This window comes from Sinocyclocheilus grahami, unplaced genomic scaffold (assembly GCF_001515645.1).
Source record: "Sinocyclocheilus grahami isolate Dianchi unplaced genomic scaffold, SAMN03320097.WGS_v1.1 scaffold795.1, whole genome shotgun sequence".
Classification (NCBI taxonomy): Eukaryota; Metazoa; Chordata; class Actinopteri; order Cypriniformes; family Cyprinidae; genus Sinocyclocheilus; species Sinocyclocheilus grahami.
The window spans coordinates 367579-375697 of NW_015505974.1; positions in this window are offsets into that span (position 1 = coordinate 367579).

Here is an 8119-nt window from a genome sequence, read left to right on the forward strand (position 1 = left end):
TGAAAATCTGAAATAGCACAACGTTTCCTGTAAGGGGTAGGGTTGGTGTAGGGCAATAGAATACACGGTCTGTACAGTATAAAAACCATTACGCCTATGGGATGTCCCCACTTTTCACAAAAACAAACCTGTGTGTCTCTGTGTGTGTGTGTGTGTGGTTTGTCAAATAGATGTAAAAGATGTAACATTTTATGCTAACTTTAAGAAAAAAATCCAACAGCATTCATATCAAGCACACATCTTTAAATTATTTATAGGGATTGATCACCCAAAAATAAAATAGTCTCTTTTTTTTTTCACCTACATGTCATTTTAAAGGCATGCATATGACTTTCTATCTTGCAACCAGGGTTGTGCAACAAATTGAGAATGTATGCAAACTGAAAATTCATACCAATGCCTACTAGAGCTTGAACTGAAATAAGAAGTGGACTGGAAGAAATTCATCATATAATAACATGGTTGGAAATCAAATGTTTGTTTCATGTTATAATGAATAATTACCTTCTTTTTTTTTAGGTGAACTATTCTGGTTTTAATCTTCTGGTCTTCTATTATTTTTCAAATCTTATTTTACGAGACCTTACTGATGATACTCTTTAAACATTGTCAGTTTTACCTGTGCATTACAAGGTAAGGTGAACATAACACTTTAAGTCTGTCTCAAAGGTTGCGAGAGGCTACATTCTCACAACCTTTGAGAATGAGAGCAAATATATGTGCGAATTTCAGTCGATACTGTGGAGGTGTGAAGGTAAAGAGGTTTCTTCTGTAATCCTTGCATCAGGGCTGAAAGCAGCAGTTTCCTTTGTATTTCAGCAGATAAAACTCAGCCTGGAAACACAAAAGCTGCAGTGCGGCGATCTCCACAGGCTAATAATATCAGCTTCTTACTAGATTGAACCATTAATGTTTACCTAAGTAGCTAAGGTTGTTTTAGGACTGCAGTCAACCAACCACAAAAATATTGTATAAAATCTGCTAAAATAATCATTTTGTTTATTATTATTTTTAGCATGTGGGCTCAGCAAAAGTGCATGAACTTAGGTGCTCCCCATGAGAGCACTATAATTTAAGATGTTAATATGTATGCAGAAATGCCAGCAAAAACAATCAGACTTAATGCATTCCAGCAAAAGCACATTCTCACATGTAAACCGACTGAGCAGCTGCTCGTGGGTGTTAAGCCACTGGGTTTTTTGGCAGACTATTGGGGCAAATATGTTCAGAAGTCTGCAGCAGCTGTTGCTGACTTTATGATTGGCCTCTAGTTTGTGTCAAAAACAGTCAATGTTGGCAGCAAATGTCAACATGGTAACCGATGTCAGGGGTATCTCATAAAATTGGTGCAGTGTGACTAATGGCCAGCAGGGGGTGAGAGCGTTCACGGTGGCACCATATGTGCTACAATCAGTAACATGTCATAACTCATCTGCATAGACTAGACTACCCATCCAAATTATGCTCAGACGTGCAACACTTGATACAGCAGATTACAGAATTATTGTAGACAGGAACAGGCCAAGAAATGTAATATAACTGAACACAATAAGCAAAAGCTCTTTGTGGCTTCGGTGCTATTTTTGCTTGTTTGATTGATTTACATACAAGTGCTTTTACAGCCAGGAATATTTTATTGCTCAGTGGTTGATCTTTCATAGTTTGAAAGACTTTATGGAGGTCTCAGCTGTTTCATTGAAATATCAACTTTGTCTGCTTTCAATAAAGTTCATTAAGGGAAATAAAAAAATGGATGTAGGCCTAAATGTGAGACATTTTGACATATAACAAGTATAGAGAGCTATAAAATTAAAACGGTTGCACTGGAATAATTTGATGAGAAATACTGGAGTATTTCAAAATCTGAGCAGAGTCTGAGACATAATTGACATCTATTTGTGAAACACAAAACGAGAAAAATTTTAGAAAAAAAAGTTTTTTTTTCTGAAAGATGAAAAAACTGAGAAGTAGGACGATTGTGTCTCTCTATTAGTCTCATTGCTGTTTAAAAGAAATAACTTAGATATTAAAGAGATCTCATTTGTAATTTCAATTTCCTCTGGGAGTTCTAACTCTATTGGTTTGAAATGAAAGACTGCAGTTGAAGTGAATTTATCTTTGCAAGTCTAGTTACTAACTCAAGCTAAGAGAGACGTTTTTACATATATTATACAGCTATAACATTAAAATGGATAGCACAGTATTAATTGTATGTGAATTACTGGACTTCATACAGTGGGTACGGAAAGTATTCAGACCCCCTTAAATGTTTCACTCTTTGTTATATTGCAGCCATTTGCTAAAATCATTTAAGTTAATTTTTTTTCCTCATTAATGTACACACAGCACCCCATATTGACAGAAAAACACAGAATTGTTGACATTTATGCAGATTTATTAAAAAAGAAAAACTGAAATAACACATGGTCCTAAGTATTCAGACTACTTAGAAGTCGTGTTGTTTGAAACCTCCAAATGGCAGGAAAAATACTTGCCACTTTCCACAAGTACACAGTGGCGTCTCCTCTGATATTTTTAAAAGACACAGACCAAAAATGACCATTAAATATAAAGGCATTTGATATGTTTAAAAGGCTCTACTTTCCATGCATGGCTGATATTATGTAATTTAACATATCTAAAAGGCCTCACAACAAAAATTTGCAACGCTTTTAAAAATGTGTACAATACACTGCAGAGAAAAGAACTGGGATTTTCTGGGCTTTCTCTGCTAAAATATTGGGAGTGTTCCACCAAGTAGCCAATCAGAACCTGAAATCAAAAGCAGTTTGGAATGATGAAATTAATTCATGATGAATTATCAATGCAATGCAAAATAACGCATTGCTGTTCCTTGGATATTTTTAAAAGCATTGGAGGCAGAAAGCAAGTTTTTGGTGTGAGACCTTTTAGATATGTTAGATAAACAATTACATAGCATTAACAAAGCATGGAGAGTAGAGTTTTAAACATATCAAATGTTTTCATCCCCTCTTAAAATTGTTATTTTGGTCTGTCCTACTTCATAGGTCTTCACAGATCTCAACTGAATCCATCAATCAAAACCATAAAACACTGTCAAAATTGTGATTATATACATATTTGCAGAATGCTTGATTCTGATTGTTGTAATTGAATGCACTTATTTTCAGTAAAAAAAACTCTTTCAACAGCATGATGGGAAATAAAATATTTGCAGGTGTATTGTTTTTGTCAAGCTTGACCATTTGATCCTGTTACTCAAGTTTTTGAGAAAAAAAGCTATCAATTTATTTATTTATTTAGAAAATAAATGTCCAGTTTTGCATTTTTTATTCTTTATTCAAAGTGTCACTAATCTGCAGATCATTTTAAGGCAACTTATTGAGAAAAGGGGCATAAAGGATATGAAATGCATTTGTTAATAAGAAGAAAGATGTTGCATGTTAGAGAGATAAAATAGCAGAAAGCCCTTTCTTCTTATTCCCATAACTGCAGTTGCACTTTGGGCCTGCTTTCCATTGCCTTAATGCAGCAGTCAGACACAATTCTGTGTTACATAACACAAACACACAATGAGGACAAGAATAGGTTCAAAATGCAATTTCCTTTTATGGATCAGAGCCTTCTAAAGAGAGAACTTCTAAAATCAAAAGCATTTTGGAATGATGAAATTAGTTCTTGTTGAATTGTCAATACAATACAAAATTATTTTATTTTTAATAACAGATTGCTTTCTGTTTTTGAATCTCTTTTTTCTTTATGATTCAATAAAAAATCATTTTAAAAGTATTGTCTTAATAATTTTAATCTTTAATCTTAAAAATATATTATTATTATAGTTATTAAAAAATAAGATTTTTATCATCATACCGGTTTAATAGTAATTTGCACTTGATTTTGTTAGTCACAAACAAAATAACTCTTTACTGTTAAACACACCTGCAAACTTTTCCTCCCTTTAAAAGATAAGCTTTTCTCTCTTTCACGTGAGGAGGGAAAAAAATTAAGAAAAAAAGGATAAAATCACTAAAGTCCAGTTAAACAGAGAGTTGTACAGCCGTGGACCAGAAGGCTGAAATGACTCTGTCATCATGGCGAGAGATGGAGCAAGGCCTTTTACAGCAATTCTTATTAATCACCTTGTTCAAGACCTAGCTCCATGAGGGATGGAAAAATCAATCCAGTTCTCAAAATGTATAGCTAAGCATACAGAAGGAAATTCCATTAGCCCCTGCAGGACGATGTTACAGTAGCAAAGCCATATGCATGCTGGAAGATTCAATTAAACTCGGGAACGCACTGCTGGGAGAGGGAACACAGGATATATTAAAACATCTTTTAGACTCAACATTTTTCAATTTAAACTTTAAGGTATGGTCCTTTCTTTGATTAAATTGCTGATGATCATGCTCAAGAAACTGGATTATGGAACACCTGTGCTTCAGGTTTGAAGATGTGAGATATTAAAGAGACATTTTATTCTTTTTTTATGAGATGCCCTGTCTTATATGGTACCAGATAAGGGACGACCCATAAGAGGGTTAGTGATATGATGCTCATTTCTTATTTAACAATACATTAAAGAATATATGCATACATACAATGACCTCTTTCATATATATATATATATATATATATATATATAAATTATATATAAATATATATAATTCATTAAGAAAAAAAAACTGAATCACTGATTTGGAAAAAAGGATCACCCCCTCCTAAAAATGACTTGTAAATTCAAGGACCTCAAAGAGCTTTCCGCGCTTTCACTATCCGCGCTGAAGCTGAGATCATTCGATATTAAAGAGACATTTTTTTCTTTTTTTATGAGATGCCCTGTCTTATATGGTACCAGATAAGGGACGACCCATAAGAGGGTTAGTGATATGATGCTCATTTCTGATGCTTATCTCTTATTTAACAATACATTAAAGAATATATGCATACATACAATGACCTCTTCCATATATATATATATATAAATTATATATAAATATATATAATTCATTAAGAAAAAAAAACTGAATCACTGATTTGGAAAAAAGGATCACCCCCTCCTAAAAATGACTTGTAAATTCAAGGACCTCAAAGAGCTTTCCGCGCTTTCACTATCCGCGCTGAAGCTGAGATCATTCGCCAGCTTACTGAAACAGTTTGCATGACATTACACGTCATATCCTATTCTCACATGTCTTTACACATTCCGGAAAATCACTGGCAGTGTGAATGGTTCGAGCAAAATCAAACAATCCCGGGACAAACCACAGGACACATTTTCCATGTATTTTCCGGAATCTGTGTGAAAAAGGCTAATGGGGAGAAGGTTTACCTTCCAGCATGACAATGACCCAAATCACACAGTGGTTGAATGAGACAAAGCTGAATGTCCTTGCATGGCCTAGTCAGAGCCCAGACTTAAACCCCATTAAAATCTGTGTAATAACTTTAAGACTGCAGTCCACAAATGCCCACCATCAAATGACTTTCACTATCCGCGCTGAAGCTGAGATCATTCGCCAGCTTACTGAAACAGTTTGCATGACATTACACGTCATATCCTATTCTCACATGTCTTTACACATTCCGGAAAATCACTGGCAGTGTGAATGGTTCGAGCAAAATCAAACCATCCCGGGACAAACCACAGGACACATTTTCCATGTATTTTCCGGAATCTGTGTGAAAAAGGCTAATGGGGACAAGGTTTACCTTCCAGCATGACAATGACCCAAAGCACACAGTGGTTGAATGAGACAAAGCTGAATGTCCTTGCATGGCCTAGTCAGAGCCCAGACTTAAACCCCATTAAAATCTGTGTAATAACTTTAAGACTGCAGTCCACAAATGCCCACCATCAAATGTAACTGAACTTGAGCAGTTCTGCAAAGAAGAGTGGGCAAAAATCACAAAGTCTAGATGTGCAAAGTTAGTAGAGACAGAGACATATCCCAACAGACTAAAGGCTGTAATTAAAGCAAAAGGAGGTTCAACAAAATACTGACACAAGGGGGTGATACTTTTTCAAAATCAGTGATTCAGTGTGTGTGTGTGTGTGTGTGTGTCTTTAATAACTCCAGTCTTCTTCTAGACAGCAATGAGATGCATGTAGAGCAAATTGAGCCTTTTGCTAAGATTGACTAGTTATAAAAGTCATAAATCAAAAGTTTGAAGGCCTTCAGATTTCTATATGAACTCAAACTGTATGTCAGCAGTCATTTCAATCAGTCTAAATTTATTTATTCTAAGGCATTTTAGGAGAAACATCTGAGATGCTTAAATAAAACATAACAGAGAACTCCATCAAGTCTTCTCAGCCATGAAAGAGCAACCTCTGGGCAATAAAACTTTCCTCTGGGAAGACATATCGGACTTAGATTTTCTAATCAGTGCATAACCTGAATCTTTAGTGTCAGCCAAAGAGAGAGAGAGATACATAAAGTTCACAGCAGCAGAAATGACACTGCAATCAGTTTTCTAGCTGATCCTTTAAGGCCAAACCCCAGGGACTCAATATTATTCTTTAGTTGTTGTGATAGCATGCGGTAAAGGCCATTGAATTATGTTGGAGTTAATAATGGCCTATCAGTGCAACTGCATTACAGACAACAGGCTCCTTTCTGCTGTAAGAGCAGAGGGCCTGCCTGGAGCTGTGATCAATAGGTTTATAATGCACTATACACTTTCAACAGGCGGCCGAGCTGGCAGGCCAGAGCAACAATTTCCCACCCGTCTCTAAAAGCATGACAGCCTGTTTGTGAATCATAAAAGAGGAATCACAGGGGCAGCATTTGACAGCCTTTCTGCTATGATTGCTCAGTTAAGGTGCTCTGCGAGCAAACTAATTGAAAATTATATTTGTTTTGACATTTGTGGCCACAAGACAACAATAGAAAGTCCATTTAGGCGAGATCACATCTGAGTTACCACATGAGAGGATCTGAAGAACTTTAATGGCACTTTCACAATTCTTCCACACTTTTAAAAGTTCAATAACACTTTTATGGTTTGATGTGAATAAATATTATATTGGGTTATAGTAGGGATCTATAAAATCTGTTGTATTTTTTCCCCCAAATTCCGTTTATTAAATTACATTTTAATCAATTGAAATAAAACAAAAAATCACTACAATTTGAACAATGATATTGCCCTATGAAATGTGTTTTTGTTTACTTATTTATTTGAAATTCTGTTGTCTGTTTTAATTTTTATGGATTCTACGTTTCATGATTTAATACAAATTGTATGAAATAATCAAATGAATGCATAAATAATTAACAACTTACCATTTTAAAAAGCAATCAAATAAAATTTGAATAATTCCTTTAATTTTATTGGCAAACAAAGTGCTGCTCAATGGTTCACTTTTTACATTAAAATGGACCGAAAATTGTGTGATTTTCAGTGATATTTTAAAAAACGATGGTTTAATAAACTATATTGTAGTTATTCATTTGAGAAATATATTTTACTGTAAAATAGTTATATATTTCTGTCATAATTTATTCAAGATAAAACCAAAGTTTTATTTTGGCGGATTATAGTGGAGACCTTTGAGCTTCTGTGTGTATCTGACGATACTTTCATCAAATGAAATGGTGAAATGCTCATGAATGTCTGTTAGAGCATCTCTGGAGATGAAGTTCACGTCTTCATATAGTGAGACAGCACATGCTGAAAATACCGCAAGCGTTACACATGCTTGAATAAGTGTAGCTGATAAAACCATGCCATGCATTTACACAGAGATGCACAGAACATGCAGGGGTTAATATTCACAGACATTAGTCCATATAGAGTTTGATGTGTGCAGTCCTACTTTTGATTCATTCACCCAAATTGCACAATTCTGTCTGCATGTTCCGCATTGCAGAAATCATAGGCCCATAGTATAGGCTTTAACAGTATTTCTAGTTTTTGCTTTCAAGTTTAAGGCCCCAAGAGGTTCATGAAATAAAGGCAAACATTATAAACCCACATAAGAACTGAAGTAACCAAATATATTTTTCTTATCAATCACTGGAGTTAAGAAAAAATAGAAATGCAACTTCTATCCTGTCTCAGAAAGTGAAAATTGTCATTGATTTTCAATGAGAGCAGAGAATCCACCCATGTATAGACCTGTGATGTCCCT